Source organism: Podarcis cretensis (assembly GCF_951804945.1).
Source record: "Podarcis cretensis genome assembly, chromosome: 3".
Classification (NCBI taxonomy): domain Eukaryota; kingdom Metazoa; phylum Chordata; class Lepidosauria; order Squamata; family Lacertidae; genus Podarcis; species Podarcis cretensis.
Genome location: NC_137172.1, coordinates 112,185,155 through 112,208,174, shown reverse-complemented (window position 1 = coordinate 112,208,174; position 23,020 = coordinate 112,185,155).

Below are 23,020 nucleotides of genomic sequence, written 5' to 3'. Positions count from 1 at the left end.
GAAGAGTTTCAGGTTAAGAACAGTCCTCCAGAACGAATTAAGTTCTTAACCCAAGGTACCACTGTACTTCTGTTGAAATTTACAATTTGATATAATGAATAGTATATCTTATGTATCTAAGAACACAGCCAGTTACATCCTGCGTGTTTATTGAGGATGCTTTATGTGACCATAGCTTTGTTTGTTGTTATCTTCCTTAACTGAGGCATATATTTTCAGCTATTTGGGTCGTCTAGGACTGACCCCTTTAAGCATAATCTAGCATTGTAAACAAGAAACAAAACCAGGGATGCTCACCCAGAGCCTGGTCTGTGTGCCTAAATAATGCTCCTCTCCCTTGACCTGAACCTCACCTCCCAGGTTTCTCATCTCTCCTGTGACAAGGCAGCCGTTGGCTCCTGATTCACCATATTGCAACGCTCCCTGGCAACTGCTCTTACTGCTACAGGCTCTTAAGAGCCGCTTCAGACACTATGGAAAGATGAGGCATGGGGACATGCCAGCTCCATCTGAAAAGGCACTGTTTTATTTCTGCACTATTTATTTCCTCAGCGCAACTGCAATATCCTGGAAGGCATTTTGAGTCTCGGGGGCTGGATGCAGATGACCGTTTGCTGCATGACATCAGCAGAGAAACTGGGTATGGAGAGGCAAATCTGACTCTGCCAGCCTCAGCTCACACGGTGAGATTTTCTGCGTGGTCAGATGCCACCTCTTGTATGTGGCCTGACTCTCCCCCCTATTACAAGGGATTTCTTTTGGGCAACAGCAAAATATGGCACGGTATTCTGGTGGCCTTCTCCTCTCAGCCACCTGGAATCCCACTGAGCTGTGCACCTGGCAAGGTTACTGGAGGCGGTTCACATTTATATTCCTTGCCAATGACTTCTGGGTGCCCAAATTCTTGCAGCTGAGAATTTCAGCACATTGAAGCTTGCCTTCACTCTGGCCTGTCACTCCTATGAAGGTAAAGGTAAAGGACCCCTGATTGGCAAGCCCAAGAGGCTCAGTGGTTTAGCCTCCGTATGACTGAGCTGTGAAGGCTACTCCTCCGGCTCTCCTCCGACAGTGATCAACGACCTAAGCCTTTGAATGAGACTTCAGGCACGCTCTCCATTCTGCAGAGTACCCAGACAACAGCAGAAGGAGACAGAAATATGTACTACATTGCTGCTTTATTTCTCACTATGCAAGACAGAAAAGAATATTGGTCTGCTCTCTGTGAGAGACAGAAAACAACAGGAACAAAGAAACAGGAAACCAGTAACTTCAGCATCCGTCTCCCATCTCCCGGGAGACTTCCAACAGCCTGGAATGTCAACAGAGTCTCATGACTCCAAGAACTGCACAGTGGCAATAACAGAAACCTAACAAGCGCCACCTGCATCCCCCATGATTATACAGTGGTTCCTCGGGTTACAGACGCTTCAGGTTACAGATGCTTCAGGTTACAGACTCCGCTAACCCAGAAATAGTACCTCGGGTTAAGAACTTTGCTTCAGGAGGAGAACATAAATCGTGTGGCGGCGGTGTGGCAGCAGCAGAAGGCCCCATTAGCTAAAGTGATATCTCAGGTTAAGAACAGTTTCAGGTTAAGAACGGACTTCCAGAACGAATTAAGTTCCTAACCCGTGGTAACACTGTATTGTATGTACATTATTGTATTTATAGTTCAAATCGGGGGAAAGAAATACAGTAAATAGACAAAAGTACAAAGATGCACAACATGTTTAGTGGTAAGTGTACCCCTGTGTACCCCCAGAAAAAAAGAACTGTATATCCTGAGGCAGAACTAGCCCAATAAGGTCTGTTCTTGGATACCAGCTTTCCAAGGTCTCAGGCAGAGAACTTTCCCAATCCTCATACGAAGGAAGATCCATTTTTAAAAAGCCAGAGTCCTTTGTTAGATCTAGAACAATCTGCATGCTTGCTGTCGCTGAACTACCTCTACCATTAGGCCAAGTGAGGCAGCCGTCTCAGACAGCTGATTCTGAGTATCATGAAAGAGTAGCAAGTTCTTATTTGTTGCTGTTGTTGTTTTCTTATTGTTACTATCAATTGTATTGTATACAATGATATGCAATATAATTATACAATGTAATATACAATATGATTTTTATAATATGATATAATAATAAAAATTATAATTATAATTATAATTTGAATCCATATTTTATATCTCTCCATATTGTCCATAATATTCACTACATTACAAGTGTTATTAAAATGCTGCTAATGTTTTCATCCGCTTACAGTAGTCTTCTAGATAATTTTTTTAAAAATTTCCATTCTTTGTTGAAGTTTTGATCTTCTTGCTTCTTGGGTTTCTGGTCAGTTTTGCCATTTTGGCATAGTCCAACAGCTTGGTTTGCCATTCCTCTCTGGTAGGGACTTTGTCTTCTTTCTGTCTCTGGGCTAGTAACATCTGTGCGACTGTGGTCGCATACATAAAAAGTATTTTCTGTTCCTTTGGGATGTCTGTACCTACAATTCCTAATACAAAAGCTTCTGGGTTGTTGTTTTTTTACAAAAGTTATTTAAAACATTTTTTTTCAATTCATTATCTATCATTTCCCAAAATGCTTTTATAACCTTACACAACCACCTCATACGGTAAAAGGTACCTTCTTTTTCTTTACATTTCCAGCAGATATTTATACTTGTCTAATATGTTTTTGCTAACCTACTGGGTACAATATGATTATTCAATAATACAATCAAAATAATACTGTATTATTTTGACTACTGGGGGGAGGTGATTGCGTGAATTGTTCTGCTTTTTTAAAACTCAAGTTTCAAGATAACTTGACTGGCCTCAAATACTGAGCACCTTAACTTGTGGGGCAGCATTTGATTCTTCGTCTCAGACAGCAAAATGTCTTGGTCTGCCTTGTGAGCTATGACCACTGCCAACCCCTCCGGCTGTCAGGGGTTCTAATAAGATGTCGGATTCCTCCATCCCTATCCTTTGGCGCAGTCCAGCTTCCTTTTTTTAAAAAAAGAGTATGAATCTTCTGGAGGGAAGGGCCTGTGGCTCGCAGCCAAACATTTCTGCCCCCTCGCCAAGTTTTGAAGTCGGCAAAAGAGTTTGGGCGTGCATGGCATGATCTAGCCTATGGCAAGCAAAGCTGTCAAGGCAATTATCCAGCCATCGCCAGGACCTGTACGACTAGCAAGTAGGGTGACTCATGAGCTGATGCTGTTCTTCTGGTGGGAAGACTGTTCCAAATTTGTAAAATTCTCTGGAAAATGATCACTAATCATGCTCCCATCTTTTAAGAATCCTGAATTCAAGCCAGGTTTCTGAATTCTGATTTGAATCCCGTGGATCTCTTGTTAAATATTAAGGCTGGGAATCTTGGGTCCAAATACCTATTTTAAGCATTCCCAAATGATTGCCCACACTCAGTGGGAGTCTGGATTTCTTTCTTTCTTTGAACATTTCCTCTGTGTTGTCTTTGCCACATGGCATTACATAAAGCAAACACATGCACACCAATCACAAAATCCTTTTTGGCATGCAGACTTGGTTGAGCAGTTCTTTGGAATTGAGAGTATTTGGGCAGGCTGCTGCTGTATCGCCTGAAATACATGGGGGGATGTTGGAACATCTGGAATTAGAAAGCTGGGAGGAATCAGTTATGACCATGCATGAGAGCCTGTTCCCTTCATTAAAGCAGCAACAACAAAAATAAAATGATGGCTATTTATATCTTTCTTGGGTTTAGAATTCACTGGTTGAAATTGTTATGGTTTTTAAGATGGGGGTTATGTTAATTTGGAATTATTTTAAATATAATGTTTTTCCCTGTAGCAATATACATCTTTAATGACAAATTGAGTCATTATTGCAGTCTGAGCATGGGCTGTGAAAGTAGTCTGATTTGAACAGAAAGCCTTTTTTGCAGCACAGAGGTGTTGCATTCAAGGTATCTCATAATAATATAATAATAATTTATTATCTATACCCCACCCATCTGGCCGGGTTTCCCCAGCCACTCTGGGCGGCTTCCAACAAAGATTAAAAATACTGGTTTTAATGCTGTACTGTTTTTAACACTTGATTGGGAGCCGCCCAGAGTGGCTGGGGTATAAATAATAAATTATTATTATTATTATTATTATTATTATTATTATTATACATTAAAATGTCACACATTAAAAAATTCCCTAAACAGGGCTGCCTTCAGATGTCTTCTAAATGTCAGGTAGTTGTTTATCTCTTTGACATCTGATGGGAGGGCATTCCACAGGGCGGGCATCACTACCAAGAAGGCCTTGCCTGGTTCCCTGTAGCCTTTCTTCTCGCAGTGAGGGAACCGCCAGAAGGACCTCGGCACTGGACCTCAGTGTCCGGGCAGAACAATGGGGGTGGAGACCCTAAAGAATGATGCCTGATCATTCATTTGGAATATATTTGAAAGCTTGGATTGTGGGGGGAAGGGGCTCTGCCTTCTTCAGTATATGAAGCATCAGGTAACAGGTGATGGGGCTATTCAGATTATGTGAAAGACATCTTTCTACCTGATACCCTCGAGAGCAGGAAGCAAATGTATCCCTCCAGGCCTCTCTAGCTGCCCCTTCTCCTCATGCCACCTTGAGCCACGCCCCATAGCAGCCCCACTTTGCCCCCACCTCACGAATGCACTCCACTCAATCTTCCATTCCAACAATGCAAGGATTTCTGCTTGTACAATGAGAAGTTTGCCCCTTCTCCTTCACCTCTTTTCATGCCCTCCCCCAGCCCAGATCTGTTCCTGGGGGTTCCCCTGACCCTCTGGAGCAGATCTGGGGAGGGCATGGGTTTGCACAGGGAAAGAGAGGGGGGAAACCCCATTGTGCAAGCAGACATCTCTGCATTGAGGGGACATGGCAGTTGAAAAAAGGCAAAGGGACCCCTGACCATTAGGACCAGTCGTGGCCGACTCTGGGGTTGCGGCGCTCATCTCGCTTTATTGGCGGAGGGAGCCGATGTACAGCTTCCGGGTCATGTGGCCAGCATGACTAAGCCGCTTCTGGCAAACCAGAGCAGTGCACAGAAATGCCGTTTAACTTCCCGCTGGAGCGGTACCTATTTATCTACTTGCACTTTGACATGCTTTCAAACTGCTAGGTTGGCAGGAGCAGGGACCGAGCAATGGGAGCTCACCCCGCCGTGGGGATTCGAACTGCGACCTTCTGATCGGCAAGTCCTAGGCTCTGTGGTTTAACCCACAGTGCCACCCGCGGCCCTTGGCAGTTGAATACCACCCCACAAATGCTTTCGCCTACCTGCAATGTTGTCCTTAAACTCTGATCAAGCATTTTGCTTGCCTGGAAGCAGGACAGAACGGGGTGGGTAGGTGTGGATGTAGAATGTAAAATAAATGTAAAATCCACATTGGTTGCTCTGTCTACTTCTTTCCTCTGGCAAGAGGAGAGCTACTGCCAGTTGGAATAGCACTGGGCTACATGGACAATAGCTCCTTTCACCCCAAAACCTTTCCTCATCTGTTTGGCCCCTCCCATCTCATTTTCATTCTCATCTTGGCTCACCTGGCCCCTTCCGCTGAGCCAGGCACAACACAGTTGCCTGTAGATTTCTGTAGATCTTCCGCACCCACTGCCCAGATTTAGTATGCACAGAGCAACAATTCTGCATCTTTCACCTCCACACACACACACACACACACACACACACAATCAGCAAAGTGAGAGAAGCTTTTGTGGCAATCACACATCTTGGCTTTTATTTTTAGCTCTCCTCCTCTTCTGCTTCCCTTTCAGTGCCGCATTGCTCTGCATACTGTCTCTTCTCCATCAGTCTTGCCAGGGCTGTTTCTCTATCCGGCAGGAAAATTCTCATTGTGATGTTTTGAGCATCCCTCAGGTGCAAATTCTGGCCTGGAGATTTGCATTCAAACCCAGTCCTTGGCATCTGCTTTATTTATGTTAACGAACCAACCCTTCCAGAAAGGTAGCCCCCCCCCCCTTTTAACAGTACCTCTCAGGCCAAATGTTTCTAACCATGCACCCTTCTTGCTAGCCTATTTTTGGTAAATAAATATTTTATTATGGTATGATAGGCTGACAAGCTGTGTTTATTCCGTTTCTGTTCACATGGCCTCATATAGAAGGGGGAGGGAATTATTTACACTGAATGGGTGGCATCTGTTTCTGGCCCCTTAAGACTGCTCCAGTCTTTTTGAGGTCAAGCATTCAAAGCTCTTCATAGCTAGTGAAGAATATGAAAAGCCTTAGGCTATAGAGAGAGAGGAAGGAAGGAAGGAAGGAAGGAAGGAAGGAAGGAAGAAGTTATAAGTTATGCAGGAGTTTGTCAATGGCATATGAAGACCTAAAATACTAGTGGACCACCAGATGCTGTTAGACTACAACTCCCATCATCACTGACCATTGGCCATACTAGCTGGAGACTGGTGGGAGTCAAGCATCATAGTGTTATGAGTTCAAGGGTGCTAGACTCCTCTAAAGACCTGGGTCTGGTAGAGGTTAGAATCAAATAAATACCTGGAGTCTTAACACGGGTGGCAAATTTGGCGAGTGTTAAAATATAAGACAGGCCAGCTTCCTGAGTTCAAGAAATCACCTGGGAGAAGAACCATTACGGAGAATGAAAGGAAAGTAATAGGCCATTAACAAAGCAAATACTCTGTGACAGACGGCAGATGGGTGTCAGCTCCTCCTTCAACAGAGAGTTAGTCAGAAGACAATGCCAGATTTTTAAGACTGAGTTTAGGATTGCAGTGACGCTGATGTGACCTAGAAGAGGTTGCAGTCTGTTAAATGCGGCAAGCTGCAGAGAGACAGAGCCATGGTTGGTGTCTGTTAGTATCCACGGCTGCAGTTATGGGAGAAGCAAGACACTTGGAGTGTTAATGCTGTGAACCCCTCCATTGCACATATGTGTAAATAAACCATATATCATAAAGACACCGCAGTCTGTGCTGTACCTCATTTCCAAAAGGAAGCATGGACCCTGGGTTAGCAAGAGAATAACTCCTGGTATCCCATACCACTAGGAGGTTGGGTGCTGTGCAACAATATGGAGGGCCAATGTCAGGGAAGAGCCAGAATGTGCAGTTTCGTCAGTAGCAGGGGAGGCTTCTGAGCAGGAACTGGCAGAAGAGGAAGACAGGGAACTGACACATGAAGCAGAGCAGGGGGTGGGCCGGAAGGAGGAGCAAGGGGTCAGGGATGGTGAAGAGCCCTATAACCCACCAGAGCCAGCAGGGGGCTTTCACACCAGCACATTCAAGGAGGGAAATGAAACTTAAAGAGCAAAGATGTATCGCGAGGTTTCCACACCTACTTTGTTGGCACTGAAATCAAAGGAAGCCACTCTCCGAATCTGACTCGACAGTTTCGGATGCATGATTTTGAACTGCAGCTGTTCTTTGTATATATGTAATAAAGACTGTAAATATCACACTGTGTGTGCTGCAGTTTTACTGCAAAGAGGGAGCACCACCTTTACAGCCACTGATTGCCCATCACTGACCTAAAAGAAATAAATGGTGACTGGATCTAGCCTGTTGGGAGACTGTTTGCTTCAGTTCCAGATATGAGATGCCATGGGGGTGGGGAGTTAATCCAAATGAAAATAAAACTGAATCAGAGCTTGAAAGCTTATGGCAATTTAGTCTACAATCCAGTGTGAAGTTCCATTAAACTGAACAGGGCTTTCTTCTGAGTAGACCCACATAGGACTGAATTGCTGCTGCTGCTGCTGCTGCTGCTGCTGCTGCTGCTGCTGCTTCTTCTTCTTCTTCTTCTTCTTCTTCTTCTTCTTCTTCTAGCTTTAGTAAAAGCTGAACTGTAAATGTTTAGCCTGGAGAAGAGGAGGTTAAGGGGTAATATGATAGCCATGTTCAAATATATAAAAGGATGTCACATAGAGGAGGGAGAAAGGTTGTTTTCTGCTGCTCCAGAGAAGCGGACACGGAGCAATGGCTCCAAACTACAAGAAAAAAGATTCCACCTAAACATTAGGAAGAACTTCCTGACAGTAAGAGCTGTTTGACAGTGGAATTTGCTGCCAAGGAGTGTGGTGGAGTCTCCTTCTTTGGAGGTCTTTAAGCAGAGGCTTGACAACCATATGTCAGGAGTGCTCTGATGGTGATGGTGTTTCCTGCTTGGCAGGGGGTTGGACTCGATGGCCCTTGTGGTCTCTTCCAACTCTATGATTCTATGATTCTATTCTATGAATTGCCAAGAACCAGAATTGGAACTGATTCCCTAAGGTTAAAAAAAAAAGTGGGAACCATTTCAGAATAACAGGTTTGATGTTTAATCAAAAGAATGTATTGTTAAATTATCTGAACCCAGTGATTTCAGATGTTTTCATTGCTTACTCTGGGATTTGGTTACCTTTGAATGAGAACACAAGAACTTAAGGTGCTAGATTAGGTCAATGGTCCATCAAGTCCCTATTCTCACAATGGCTAGCAAGCAAGACCTGAGCACAAGAGCACTCTCCTTTCCATTGGTTTTCAGCAAATGGTATTCAGAAGCACCAGAGAATTCCTTCTTGGGGACTAGGTTGACAATCCCTGCCCTGGAGCAACAGAAAACAAACTTGGCTCCATCATCTATGTGATAGCCCAGGAGATACTTGAAGAAGGCTATAATCATTTCTTCTTCAGACTAAACATACCTGATTCTCCCATTTTGCCTCCTAAGACCAGGTCTCTGAGGTCCTCACCGTTTTTGCCATCCTCCTCTGGAAGCATTTTAGTTTGTTGATACCCCTTTTATATTGTCATCATTACTCAAAACTGGATGTGGGGCATTCATGCTCCTCAATGTGAAGGTGTGGGGTCAGATCTCACAAAAGATTTCAAAGCCAGAGTGAGTATATTACTCATTCTTGAGAGGAGGAAACATAGCAGCACAAAGGAGATGATAACGAGTGAATGCAGAGGGGAATATGGGATGTATTTACTTCAGGACAAAGAAAGGAACGTAAGCACAACCTAATCATGGCTTGGCTCACTGCACTCAAGCTTTCTCAACCCAGGTCAGGGATGAAAAAGGTAGCTGGGAACAGCGAAGTGCCGGCTAATCAAAGATTCTCAAGGGAAAGCTAAAATACTGAGGGAGAAAGAGGGACTGTCACACTGGGTTGCCGGAACTGCCTGTCAAGATGAAAGGAAGTATATAATAAATAACCACATAGCCTGCCTCCCTGCCTGCCTGCATTAGAGTGATTCAGAATGAAATGGTTGATCAACACACTATCCTTGGGAAATGATCCTGGCTTCTGCCCAAACACACACAGAAGCCCTTACTTGGAAGTAAGGAACAGGTCTTCATTCAGGCAAGTCATGGTACACATTCAGCAGCAGATACAGTTCTCAGGCAGGGCCAGCACAATAAATTCTGGCACCTGAGACGAGCCACAAAGTGACTCCCCCTTCCCCACCAGGGAAGAAGCTGGGAGCAAAGATTGACATCAGGAGCAAAGGGGGTGGGAATAAAGATCTACATCAGGATCCACTGCCCCTGTGGATCCAGCCACCTGAGGCAGCCACCTCACGTTGCCTCACGGGTGGGCCGGCACTGCGCCCAGGAGTCACGATTCAAGAGTTCAGGAGCAGGACAAAAAGGTCAGAACCGGAAAGAAGTGACATAGGTGTATGAATGAGTTTTCCCAACCCCTTCCACCAAGCTTATAAAGAGGAGGCATAGCATGATCTCTCACAAGGCTCCCTTGCCTTGAGAATAGCGAGACTTCAAGAAAACGCTCCTTAGCAGCAGGTGCACCTGCTCATACCTACCAAGGCAGTGCCTGGTTTGAAGTGAGATGACTGCACCCTCTGATTCAACATCCTGCTCAGTCACTGTCACTTCCTGTTTAGCCCCCATCCCACCCCACTTCATTGATCAAAGCCCTCTGCATTCACAGAAAGTTTCGAGGGGAGAACCAACATCCATGTTCCCCCTTCCAAATCAACTGAAGTTGGAGTAGAAACGGAAGACCCTCTTCCAACGCAGTTCAGCCACCTCCTTGTTTCTTCTTCCCAATCCCAATCCTGACAGTGCTGAGGAAGTTGTGACAGAAAACAGGAAAACTGGGTTGTGAGAGTCCTTTGCTTCAGGGAAAGCACCGTGGATGATGTTCCACTAGGATTTGTAATATTTCACACACTATTTTTGTACCTAACATAGTTTTGTTTTTGTTTTTTTCTCTGTGTGTGTTCATGAAAATGTCATGTATGGGATCTCAGAGCTGGAGAGAAATAGACCATGGTCCATCAAGACTTTGGTTATGACTACAAAACCCACATTTTTGCAGTGCAAGTGTGAGTGGAAGTGGATACACGTTTCTATATATTTTAAAGCTTAAACCCTCTGGTGCATTGGCCCACTTTCATGTGTGAAAGTTTCCCGATCGGGGGCTGGGAGGTGGCGTAGGGGCAGGGGAATGAGAGAGTGGAAATGCAACCATAACTAATATTAGAAGCTGTGGATTGTTTTTCCATGAAAATCCACTGCTTTGGGACAGGGGAATTGAGGGAGAAATTAAATTATTTCATTTCATTCATGCAGTATGGTGCAGAGAAAGCTTTATCCTTGCAAAAAAGTGATAGGGGACTTTAAGTTAAATTTGACCAAACTGCGGGAGGCAGTGGAAGACAGGAGTGCCTGGCGTGCTTTGGTCCATGGGGTCACGAAGAGTCGGACATGACTAAATGACTAAACAACATGCAGAAGAAGTTAAAATGAGTTCTGCAGAAACCATCCCACTGTCATTACATCCAACCGCTTTGTTTTGTTGATCTGAACCCAGTGACTCAGAGATCATATGCCTATCTGTGGCTGATTAGATGAAATGCAAAAACATTTTGGTCACAAAACTGGAGTTATTCAAAACATGAGCATGGCATTTTTATTGCAATGTGTCATACCTGTGCAAAAGATTATGCACATTGAAGAAACAATCCCAGATGCACATAGCACTTTAGCAGCGAGTCTGACTTTGTTTTTCCAGTGTGGGGGAGTTGCTCCTGTGTGGGAGAATTTCTTTCTATTGCAGATCTATACTCTGTGCCATGAAGGAGAACACAGACACACACGAGCGAAGAAGCTATAATTACCAAATAAGCAATAGAACTGGTGCACTGCATGGCAGGGATCCCGATAGAAATAGGGTGAAGCCAGAGGGATAAAGACAAGCAATTGTTAGGCAGGTAAGCTTGACAGAACCTGCCATTCCAAAATGGTCTATGGTCTATTAATACACACAGAATGCTTTTGCCTGTACACGCTAATCATTTCTGCATACTAATTGAGTGCAAAATAAGAAGACTCCAAATGTCAGGCTAAGCAGGTCTTACAACCTTTTGATCCTGCTGAGAAATGCAGTTCCACCAGGACTTAAGTAGCTTTCATCCCACCACCATTGCACGACAAGGCCACAATACCTGAAGGAGCATCTCCACACCCATCGTTCTGCCCGGACGCTGAGGTCCAGCGCCGAGGGCCTTCTGGCGGTTCCCTTCCTGTGAGAAGCCAAGTTACAGGGAACCAGACAGAGGGCCTTCTCAGTGGTGGCACCCGCCCTGTGGAACACCCTCCCACCAGATATCAAAGAGAAGAACAACTACCAGACTTTTAGAAGACATCTGAAGGCAGCCCAGTTTAGGGAAGCTTTTAATGTTTAACAGGCCAATGTATTTTAATCTTTTGTTGGAAGCCTCCCAGAGTGGCTGGGGAAACCCAGCCAGATGGGTGGGGTATAAATAATAAGTTGTTGTTGTTGTTGTTGTTGTTGTTGTTGTTGTTGTTGTTATCCACCCTCCCAGCATCAGGCCGTGGTTTAAATAGACTCCACGGCCACGCCCCCAAGCTCCCATTGGAGCACCCCCCTGGGGTGACCTTGGAGCCATACTCCATCGAGAGGCAGGACACCGCCCCAACCAGTGCTAAAGAGGGGGTGTCCTGCAGCCAGCATGCAACCCTGACCCTCAATTAAGAGGATCCGACTTCCTCACAAGACATTACTGTGCAAATACAATGGACATATAAGCATCCTTTTAGATTAGGAAACCAGCACTGGTTGCTACTAGGATCGCCATATTTCTAGAAGTACACAAAGGTTTTTTTCAATTCATTATAAATTATTTCCCAATACTCTTTTACCCTTTTAAAAGTCCACCACATATGAAAGAACGTTCCCTCAACCTCTTTGCATCTCCAGCACTTATCTGATTCAGTCTTATACATCTTAGCAAGCCTACTCAGAGTTATGTACCACCTGTAAATCATTTTCAAGTAGTTCTCCTTCAAGGAATAACATGCTGTAAACTTCAGATCGCTCTTCCAAAGTTTTTTCCACAGATAAAAATGTATATTATGTCATATATCTATTGCCCAGTGTGTCATAGAGACTTTGACAAGCTTGATTTTTGTTTCCCAATCTAATAACAGATTGTACATTTTAGATAAAAGTTTTTCTTTGTTTTGTATAAGCTCTTTTTAAAATTGTGAGCTTTGGTCTGAGAAACCATTTTTCTTATCTATTTTAAACATTTCTCTCTTTTTAAATTTTTATTACATTTTATTGAACAAGAAAAACCTCAAAATACATACAATACCGACATAGAAACATTCAGTGAATTGTAGAGATTATAAAGAGTATAAATAGAAAAAGAACAGAAGAAGAAAAAAGAAAGAGAAGAAAAAGAGATGAAGGTGTGAATAGAAAAAGAACATAATTATATCTGATGTGCAAATCAGTGAAGAAAAGAAATTTCTGACTAAGCCCATTGTACTGATTTATAATTAAACTATTATTTACACAGTGACATAAAGTTGTTTTTCTTTGACTTAATTTGACATTTTCCAACAAATATTTTATATTGCATGGCTCATTCAGTATCTGCCAGGAAGCTTTTATTGTTCCAGTACCCTTTGAGATATTCCTTAATAAGGATATCCATTCCTTATTAACTTCTTGTGTTGAGTTTCCTTTCACTGTCCCCCTTCTCCTTGCTAGTTGTAAGTACTCTATTAATTTGGCTTGCCACTCAATCTTTGAAGTGATGATTTCGCTCTTCCATTTTTTTGCCTTTAGAATCCTTGCTGCAGCTGATGCATACATGAATAGTGGTCTAAACTTCTTTTTAATTTCTACTGTCATAAGTCCTAAAAGAAATGCCTCAGGTTTTTTTAGGGAATGGGATCGTAAACATTTTCTTTAACTCGTTATAAATGATGTCCCAAAAATCTTTGATCTTTTCACATTCCCACCACATGTGCATATAGGTTCCAATACCTTTTCTACATCTCCAACATAACTCTGACCTATTCTTGTACATTTTGGCTAATTTTGCTGGTCTATTATCTATTTTAAAGATTTCATGTAACTGATGATATTGTAGCCAGTCCATAACATGGCTCCTTACAATTTCCATTGATTTCAGTTTAGGTTCTCCCTCTGTGAAATGCAGCAATTCCCTGTAAGTTGCCCATTGTCCCAGAATCAGTGTCCATTAAAATGTGGAGTACACACAGACTAACTTGCGTATCAAAGCCCTGTGACCTGCAATTCCTCATTGTCCAATAAACACACAAGCACGTGTATTTAAGATTATGGGCTAAAACAGGGCACAACTTTGTTGGTTACAGATGTGAGCAGTTTGGCTTAGGCATTGGGTGAAACCAGGCTATATCTTGACTCCTGCCCTTCTTCAGGGTGTCTAACTAAGGGTAAACCACCAGAAGGGAGACAGGGGAGAAAGAGAAGCCCCCCCCCAGCCATGCCATGGTTTAAGACACCCACAACCATGCCCCCCCAGCCCTGATTGGCCGGGCAAGCGTGACACGGTCAGGGTTGGCACGAGGGGGGCGTCATGAAAGGTGGGTGGTCTTTTTAATAAAAAAAAACCTGCCATAAATTATTATGATTGTTTATGTGCAGGATTTAAAAAAAAAAATTATTAGAGTTTATAAAGATAAATACAAAACTTAATATCAAATATCTTTTTTATCTAACATTAGTCTAAATAAGATTTAGAAAAAAAGTAAAAGAGAAAAAGAGAGAGAGATACAAAGAAAGAGAAAGAAAAAAACTTAAGAGAAGAGAGAAAAGATTTCAAATTCTTCATTTGTCTGCTCTGTATAATCAGTACTCACTTCATCCACTCCAATATAAGACCCCAAATCCAAATGTCATTATTTCACTTTTTCACGCAAAAATCTATGAGAGGCTTCCAATTTTTAGCAAACATTAACAGCGACTTTCTTTGATTAAACATGTCAATTTTGCAATCTCAGCTAATTTTAACAACCATTCTTCCATTGCTGGTAATGATGAGTCTTTCCATCTTTGTGCATATAATGGTTTTGTCACCTGCATGATTTTGATATATTTTTTTGGTAGTATGAGAAAGCTTTCAGATTGGCTATTGCCTGTTTCCAGTATGAAATAGCATTACCCAGGAACAGTGTGGTCACATAATCATTTTGTACAGGGTACCACATCGAGTTACAATTTTGCATTGTTATGAAGTAGGTTGCATGGTTGCAGTTGCAGTTCCAGTCGCAACTCCACACTCCCCTGACAGTGACTAAAGTAAGGTGTTTTATATATATATATTAAAAGTTTATACATTTTACTAATTTTAGACATTTCACTAATTTCACAATCATTTTTACATTTCAAAATATATACTCTTATAAAACTGCAGATTATTACAACAATCCTGCCAATGTTCTTATCTCTTATCTGTAAATATTCCATAAACCATTTCCATTCTTTTATTTTTTTTAAAAAATAAGGAAGGAAGGATTCCGAATACCTGGAAGGAAGCCTATATCACATTAATTCCTAAAAAAGATGTGGACGCCTTAGAGGTGAAGAATTATAGGCCGATTTCGTTATTAAATAACGACTATAAATTGTTTGCGGATGTAATGGCAGAAAGATTAAAAAAAGTATTAAATAGCAGAATTCACAAAGACCAAATGGGCTTCCTACCAGGGAGACAATTGAAGGACAACGTAAGAAATGTGATAGATATCATTGAATACTTGGAAACTAGAACAGATAAACAGGCGGCCTTGATATTTATTAATGCTGAAAAGGCATTTGACAATGTCTCTTGGCCTTTTTTGATGGAAAATTTGAAAATGATGGGGATGGGAGAAAGATTTAGAAAAGGTATAGAAGCTATCTACCATGAGCAAAAAGCAAAACTTGTAATAAACAACACTACATCAGAATTTTTTGATATATCCAAAGGGACTAGACAAGGTTGCCCCTTGTCTCCTCTATTATTTATAACAGTATTGGAAGTACTTACTAAGAGACTGAGGGAAACAGCAGAGGTTAAAGGAGTTAAGGTAGGGACTAAGGAACACAAAATCAATGCCTTTGCGGATGATATTGTACTAACATTAGAAGATCCAAAGCATAGTGTGAAAGAAGCTTTACAAAAATTTGAAGAGTTTGGTGCTGTGTCAGGCCTTAAGGTTAATAAAAATAAGACCAAAATGCTGACTAAAAATTTAACTAAAGAAGATACTGCAGATTTAGAACAAAAGACGGGAATTATGACAGCAAAGAAGGTGAAGTACCTTGGAGTGTGGATTACAGCTAAAAATATTAACTTATATGAGGATAACTATGAGGTCACCTGGAAGAATATTAAGAAAGATTTAGAAATCTGGGAGAGAATGAGATTATCTTTTCTGGGGAGGATAGCGGTTATCAAAATGAATGTCCTGCCTAGAATGTTATTTTTATTTCAAACCATTCCTGTACTTAAAGGTTTAAAGCAGTGTAAAGAGTGGCAAAGAGCCTTGGCGAGATACATCTGGCAGGGAAAAAGACCGCGAATAAAAATGAAAATATTGGTAGATAGAAAAGAAAGAGGGGGTTTCTCCCTACCGGATTTAAGTTTATATTATGAAGCGGCGTGTTTATTGTGGCTGAAAGATTGGATAAGACTGGAAAATAGGGACATCTTGGATTTGGAAGGCTTTGATAACAGGTACGGGTGGCACTCGTACCTGTGGTACGAGAAGGTGAAAGTACATAGAGGCTTTCTAAACCATATTTTTAGAGGACCAATATTCCAAGTATGGGAAAGAAATAAAAATCTATTGGAAAGGAAGACACCTTGGTGGATTTCACCAATAGAGGTGTTAACTGTCAAAAATATTAATATGGAAGGGAAGAATGCCACATATGAAGAACTTACGAGGAAAACTGATCAAGGCATTAAACTTAGACCATACAAAGAGATTAAAAACTCATTTACAGGGTGGCTGCAATACCACCAGGTAAATGATTTGTTAAAAGAATATAAAAAGAAATTAGGATTTGAAGACAAAAAATCTAAATTCAATGTGGAAGTTATAGAAGGTAAGAATAAAATATTGTCTAGGATATATGATATTTTACTGGAGTGGTACACAAAAGACGAGGAGGTGAAGGAGGTCATGACTAAATGGGCGATAGACATTGGTTATAACATCGACTTTGAGAGGTGGCTGGAATTATGGAATACTAACATGAAGTTCACGGCGTGTACGGCACTAAGGGAAAACCTGTGGAAAACGATTTATAGGTGGTAGCACACGCCAGTGAAACTGGCTAAGATTTATAGGTTGAAGAACAAAAGATGCTGAAATGTGGAGAAGTAGAAGGTGACTTCTACCACATGTGGTGGTCATGTAGCAAAGTGAAAGGCTTTGGGGAATTGATCTATAACGAACTTAAAAAAAAAATTAAATTCACTTTTCCCCAAAAACCCGAAGCTTTTCTGCTAGGAATGATGGGTAAAGAAATTAAAAAAGAAGATAAGACATTATTCCTATATGCCACAACAGCCGCAAGAATCATGTTAGCACAAAATTGGAAAACGGAGGTTATACCCAATATAAGTGACTGACAGGTTAAAGTGACACATTATGCCGAGCTCGCTAGAATAACAGGAAGATTAAGGGATCAAGATGAACAGAAATTTCATGATAATTGGAATAAATATTGGATGTATATTGGAACTAAATTTCAGATGACACTAGCGGGGTTGGAATAACTCTAACAGTAAGGGATTACTATGTAAAAGAGATAAAATACGTGACCATAAAATTTATCTGATACTTACCAAAGGAGTGGAGGGAAGTCCAAGGCTCGGCAGAGCCTAAAACAACTGTGTATTATACTTATGATCTGTGGAGTGGATATAATATGTGCAAGTTATGTAATGGATTTTGTATATGTCTATATGTATATATGTGTAATATTAATAAAAAATTATCGTAAATAATAATAATATTTATTGCATCTCCTGAAACCTGATGTGCCATTCTCCCACTTTCAATAATACATAATTCTTCACAATTACAGTCATATTAAAGTTAGAAATAACATTCTAGTTCACCAGTTGCGCGCTCTCTCTCTCTCTCTCTTTTAAGCTGGCCTGGAAAGTCGGATGATATAACAGGGGATTTTAAAAAACATCTTCCCTTTCACTAAAAATTAAATCTGAGTGTTGCGGGGGTGGGGGGTGTTGTCGTTTTTAGAAAGGAGAGTTGTGAAGCAGGGACTGTTTTCCTAAAGGACCTCCAGCAACCTCTTCACACATCCCCAATGAGAAACATGCTGTAATGAATACATTTTACTGAGCATGTCATGAGCTGTATACAGTCGATTCCGTTATAGCAAAATGTCCAGGGAGCTCGTGTGCTTCTGTGCTGAGGTGGCATTGATGAGTGTACACGTATTTTGTTATGGAATCACATTCTGCAGACCGGTGTGGTTTCTCTGGCATCTAGAGTCAGATCTTATTAGCGTTGCCAGGCCCTTCTTTATGTGCAGTCAGCTTTCTTAGGAAATCTGTACATCTGCATGGAATATTTAAACCTTCTTTCATCTGGTCTCAGAGGGTTAGGGGCTCCCGGACCAAACCTTAAAGGACAATGTCCATTTCAAGTTGTGAGTGTGTTGTATAGACACCTGAGAGTAATGACAGGTCTTCTGAGGAATCCCTGCATGGTTGTTGTTTTTAAAAAAAGTGGGGGCGGGGTCTGGACTTCCTCTATTTAGGGAAATGTTTCCCAAACTTGGGTCTCCAGCTGTTTTTGGATTACAACTCCCATCAACCCAAGCTGGCATTACCAGTGGTCAGGGATGATGGGAACTGTAGTCTGAAAATAGCTGGAGACCCAAGTTTGGGAAACGCTGGTCTAGGGCATAGGTGGGTATCAGATAAATCCACAGGTGCCAGCTCCTAGGGCTGAGGCACTCCCCCCCAATGTTTTTTTTTTAGGGGCCCCAATTTTTTGGGAGGGGGCGGTCTCCCTCAATGTTCAGAGGGTGTTTGGCTCCACCCCCTGGTGATGTCGTGTGCATGACATCAGGATGTTGCATTGAGCCCCCTCAATCATCTTGAGAACTTGGTGCCTCTGGATGAATCCCAGTGATCCCATTCGTGGATCACTGGCAATTTCAGTTGCATGCTGCATTGAGCAGGGGAGTCAGAATGGGTGGTCTTCAAGCTCCCTTTTCAGATATTTGATTTGATGGGATTTTATAGTCTTAGCCAACAAGGACTTTCTCCTGTTCTTGAACCAAAATCAATAAATGAATGCCTACTTAGGATCATTTAACACAAATTAGCTCTGCCTCGAGGTGGGTGGCGCTGTGGTCTAAACCACTGAGCCTAGGGCTTGCTGATCGGAAGGTCGGCAGTTCGAATTCCCACGGCGGGGTGAGCTCCCATTGCTCAGTCCCTGCTCCTGCCAACCTAGCAGTTCGAAAGCATATCAAAGTGCAAGTAGATAAATAGGTACTGCTCCAGCGGGAAGGTAAACGGCATTTCCGTGTGCTGCTCTGGTTTCGCCAGAAGCAGCTTAGTCATGCTGGCCACATGGCCCGGAAAAACTGTCTGCGGGCAAACGCTGGCTCCCTCAGCCAGTAAAGCGAGATGAGCTCCACAACCCCAGAGTTGTCCGCGACTGGACCTAACGGTTAGGGGACCTTTACCTTTACCTTTTAGCTCTGCCTCAGGTGTTGAGAGATCCTGAGGACACACTCTTGAATTGCCAATTTAAAAACACAAACTGTGGACCAAGGAGATGAGGATAAAAAAGAATGGCTATATAAGATGGAAGGCATACTATAGCACTGATCAAGGTCCTAAATCACAAGGGAGCTCTATTCAATTACAAATTGGATGGAGAATATTGGCTGAAAGGGGGCTTTTTAGTTCATTGTGAGTCTCACTGACTCCTTGCCTCAGCTGAATCCACCTTAGATGGCATCCAACATTTCTCTGCAGCCCAAAATTGCAGGGGGAGCCTGTCCATCATCCTCAGTCTTCTTACTTGTGAATCCTGCAACACAGTTCAAAAAGCACTGACCTAGAATCCTTGCTAAACGATGAGGGAAGCATGCAGCGAACTCAAGTGAGTGAAAACACCATTGGAGGTAAAGAAAGGAAGAAAGAAGCTCATATCCTAGACTTCTTCTGGTGGGAAGAGCTGATACATTAATGCAGGCGCCCCAGGCTGCCTACATCAAGCGATGCTGAAGGAGGGGACAGGCAAAGCACTGCCATGTTTATTATAGATATTTCATCATTACATAACAATAATAAAGCCACACTTAATAAGGTTGTAAAGTGATGGTGGAGTAAAAATGTGACATGTGAACAAATCACTCATGAGGAATGCATGGGAAATTGCATGCTTTGGACCTACCATTATTATATAAGTGCTCAAGTTATTTCTGGAGAAGTCAAGGGAGGGAGGGAGGGAGGGAGGGAGGGAGGGAGGGAGGGAGGGAGGGAAGGAAGGAAGGAAGAAATTCCTTCAAGCAGGCTAATCAGCTAAGCAGCATTCAAACCTAGAAAGGCTTCTGTGCAATGCTATGCAGAGACAACAGTTCTTTGGGACTGCTATCCGAAAAGGAACTTGCTGAGAAGTAAGCTCCGTTTAACTGAGCTGGGCTTACTTCCAAGTAGACCTGTATAGAATTGCACTGTCGGGTTTCTATGAAGCAATGGGAGATGGGTTTTGTGCAAGAAACCCAAGGTGCTGCAGTGGTTAGAACAATGACCTAAGACCAAGGTTGGAGCCCCCACTCAACTATGAAGCTATCCAGGACTGGCTGGACCCAGAGGAATGGTGGGAGACACCTGCTGGGGATCCCCCAAGGGGAGTAGGCCCAGAGACTGGAGATTGGTGATGGGATGACGATGAGTGGTCAGGGGGAGAAGACTGGGAAAAGGAGTTGTTGGAAGCTGATGGGATAACTAAGCTTATTATTATTACTATTACTAATACTATTATTAGAATTTATATGCCTCCCTATACCCAGGGGTCTCAGGGAGGTTCGCAAAATAAAATCAAGAAATAAAACCACAGAATACCTAATAAAAATAAAAATAACAACAAAATAGCCACCCCCCAAAAAAAAAAAAAAACATTTTAAAAGGGCATAGGATGTCAATCAAATAAACCAAAGGCAGGGTTAAAAGGGAACGTTTTTGCCTGGTGCCTAAAGGTGTATAATGAAGGCACCAGGCAAACTTCCCTGGGGAGGGCATTGCACTGATGGGGAGCCACTGCAGAGAAGGCCCGTTCTCGTGTTGCCACCCTCGGGACCTCTCGAGGAGGAGGCACACAAAGGAGGGCCTCAGAAGATGATCTCAGGGTCCAGGTAGGTTCATATGGAAAGAGGCAGTCCTTGAGGTATTGTGGTCCTGAGCTGTTTAAGGCTTTATGGGTCAAAACCAGCACTTTGAATTGGGCCCAGAAACTAACTGGTAGCCAGTGAAGTCAGACCAGGATCGGTGTAATATGCTCAAACCGTCTTGCTCTGGTGAGCAACTTGGCCGCTGAATTCTGCACTAGCTGAAATTTCCAAACCATCTTCAGAGGCAGCACTGTGTATAACACATTGCAGTAATCTAGCCTTGAGGTTACCAGAGCATAGACAACAGTAGTTAGGCTATCCCTGTCCAGACAGGGGCGTAGCTGGACCATCAGCCAAAGCTGATGGAAGGCACTCCGGGCCACTGAGGCCACCTGAGCCTTGAGCGACAGCAAAGGATCCAGGAGTACCCCCAAGCTACGAACCTGCTCCTTCAGGCAAAGTGTAAGCGCACCAAGAGCAGGTGATCTCCCAGCCATCTGGTCGAGGGAACCACCCACTAACAGTGCCTCGGTCTTATCTGGATTGAGTTTCAGTTTGTTGGTTCTCATCCAGTCCATTATCAAGGCAAGACACTGGTCCAGCACTTCCACTGCCTCACCTGCAGATGTAATGGAGAAACAGAGCCGAGTGCCATCAGCATACAACGTACTCCGAACCTCCGGATAACCCCACCCAGCAGTTTCATGTAGATGTGAGCTGGGGGAATCTGTGGCAGAGAGAAGTCTAGAATCAGAGGCAGAAGCTGAAGCACGGGAGGAGGGAGGCCAAGAGGCAGACAGGAGTCAGGCTGGTGAAGAAGCCAGTCTGTCTTCCCCTTCCTGCTGGACAAGCTCCCTTCCCCACTTGTCTCCCAGGACCAAGAGAGGTATGAAGTGGGAGGAGCAAAGACAGGCACACAGGCATAATCTCCAATCGCCTGGGAAGGACCCGGGGTAGGAGGAAGATTAGACAGCTGCAGGAAGGTGGGGACCTTCCACCTCCACAACTGCCTCATAGGGGAAATATCTACTGAGAAGAGTTTCATAGAATCATAGAATCATAGAGTTGGAAGAGACCACAAGGGCCATCGAGTCCAACCCCCTGCCAAGCAGGAAACACCATCAGAGCACTCCTGACATATGGTTGTCAAGCCTCTGCTTAAAGACCTCCAAAGAAGGAGACTCCACCGCACTCCTTGGCAGCAAATTCCACTGTCGAACAGCTCTTACTGTCAGGAAGTTCTTCCTAATGTTTAGGTGGAATCTTCTTTCTTGTAGTTTGGAACCATTGCTCCGTGTCCGCTTCTCTGGAGCAGCAGAAAACAACCTTTCTCCCACCTCTATGTGACATCCTTTTATATATTTGAACATGGCTATCATATCACCCCTTAACCTCCTCTTCTCCAGGCTAAACATGCCCAGCTCCCTTAGCCGTTCCTCATAAGGCTAAGGTTTGTGCTCATTAGGCCTGGAACTCCTGAGTAGAAGACCTTGGTTCTTCTAAGAATGAGTTAACTTCACTTACTCTGTGTGATTTATTGCTGACTCTCTCCTGACCATGGGTGCCAGCCACTCACTCTCAGCCTAACCTACCTCAAAGAGTTGTTTTGGAGATTAACTGGAGAAGGGAAGAACCAGGTAAGCCACAATGAGCTCCGTGGAGAAAAGTAGGGTTCTAAATGAAATCAATAAATAAAGCACCATTTTTAAAATTACACACACACACACACACAAAACCAGATAAACATTAAAGTGACTGGCTAATCAAAAATAAGGGATGCGGGTGGCGCTGTGGGTTAAATCACAGAGCCTAGGACTTGCCGATCAGAAGGTCGCGGTTCAAATCCCCGCAACGGGGTGAGCTCCTGGTGCTCAGTCCCTGCTCCTGCCAACCTAGCAGTTCAAAAGCACGTCAAAGTGCAAGTAGATAAATAGGTGTCGCTCCGGTGGGATGGTAAACGGCGTTTCCATGCACTGCTCTGGTTCGCCAGAAGCAGCTTAGTCATGCTGGACACATGACCCGGAAGCTGTACACCAGCTCCCTCGGCCAGTAAAGCGAGAGGAGCGCCGCAACCCCAGAGTCAGCCACGACTGGACCTAATGGTCAGGGGTCCTTTTACCTTTACCTTTAATTAAAAATAAACATCAATAATAAGCATTAAAAGGTATTCAAGAGAGAACTGAAAGTCAAAGGTGAGGACTCCTGCCAAATCCCTGCTGGAATTAACAATTTTATTATTTATAACAATAAAAGAGTGTTCCACAGTATGGGACCAGTGACACTAAATGGCCAGCTTTAAGTTGAAGCCAGTTGGGCCTCTGTAACTTGGGGGCAACTATCAGCACTCTTCAATATGGGCTCAGTGGCTCACAC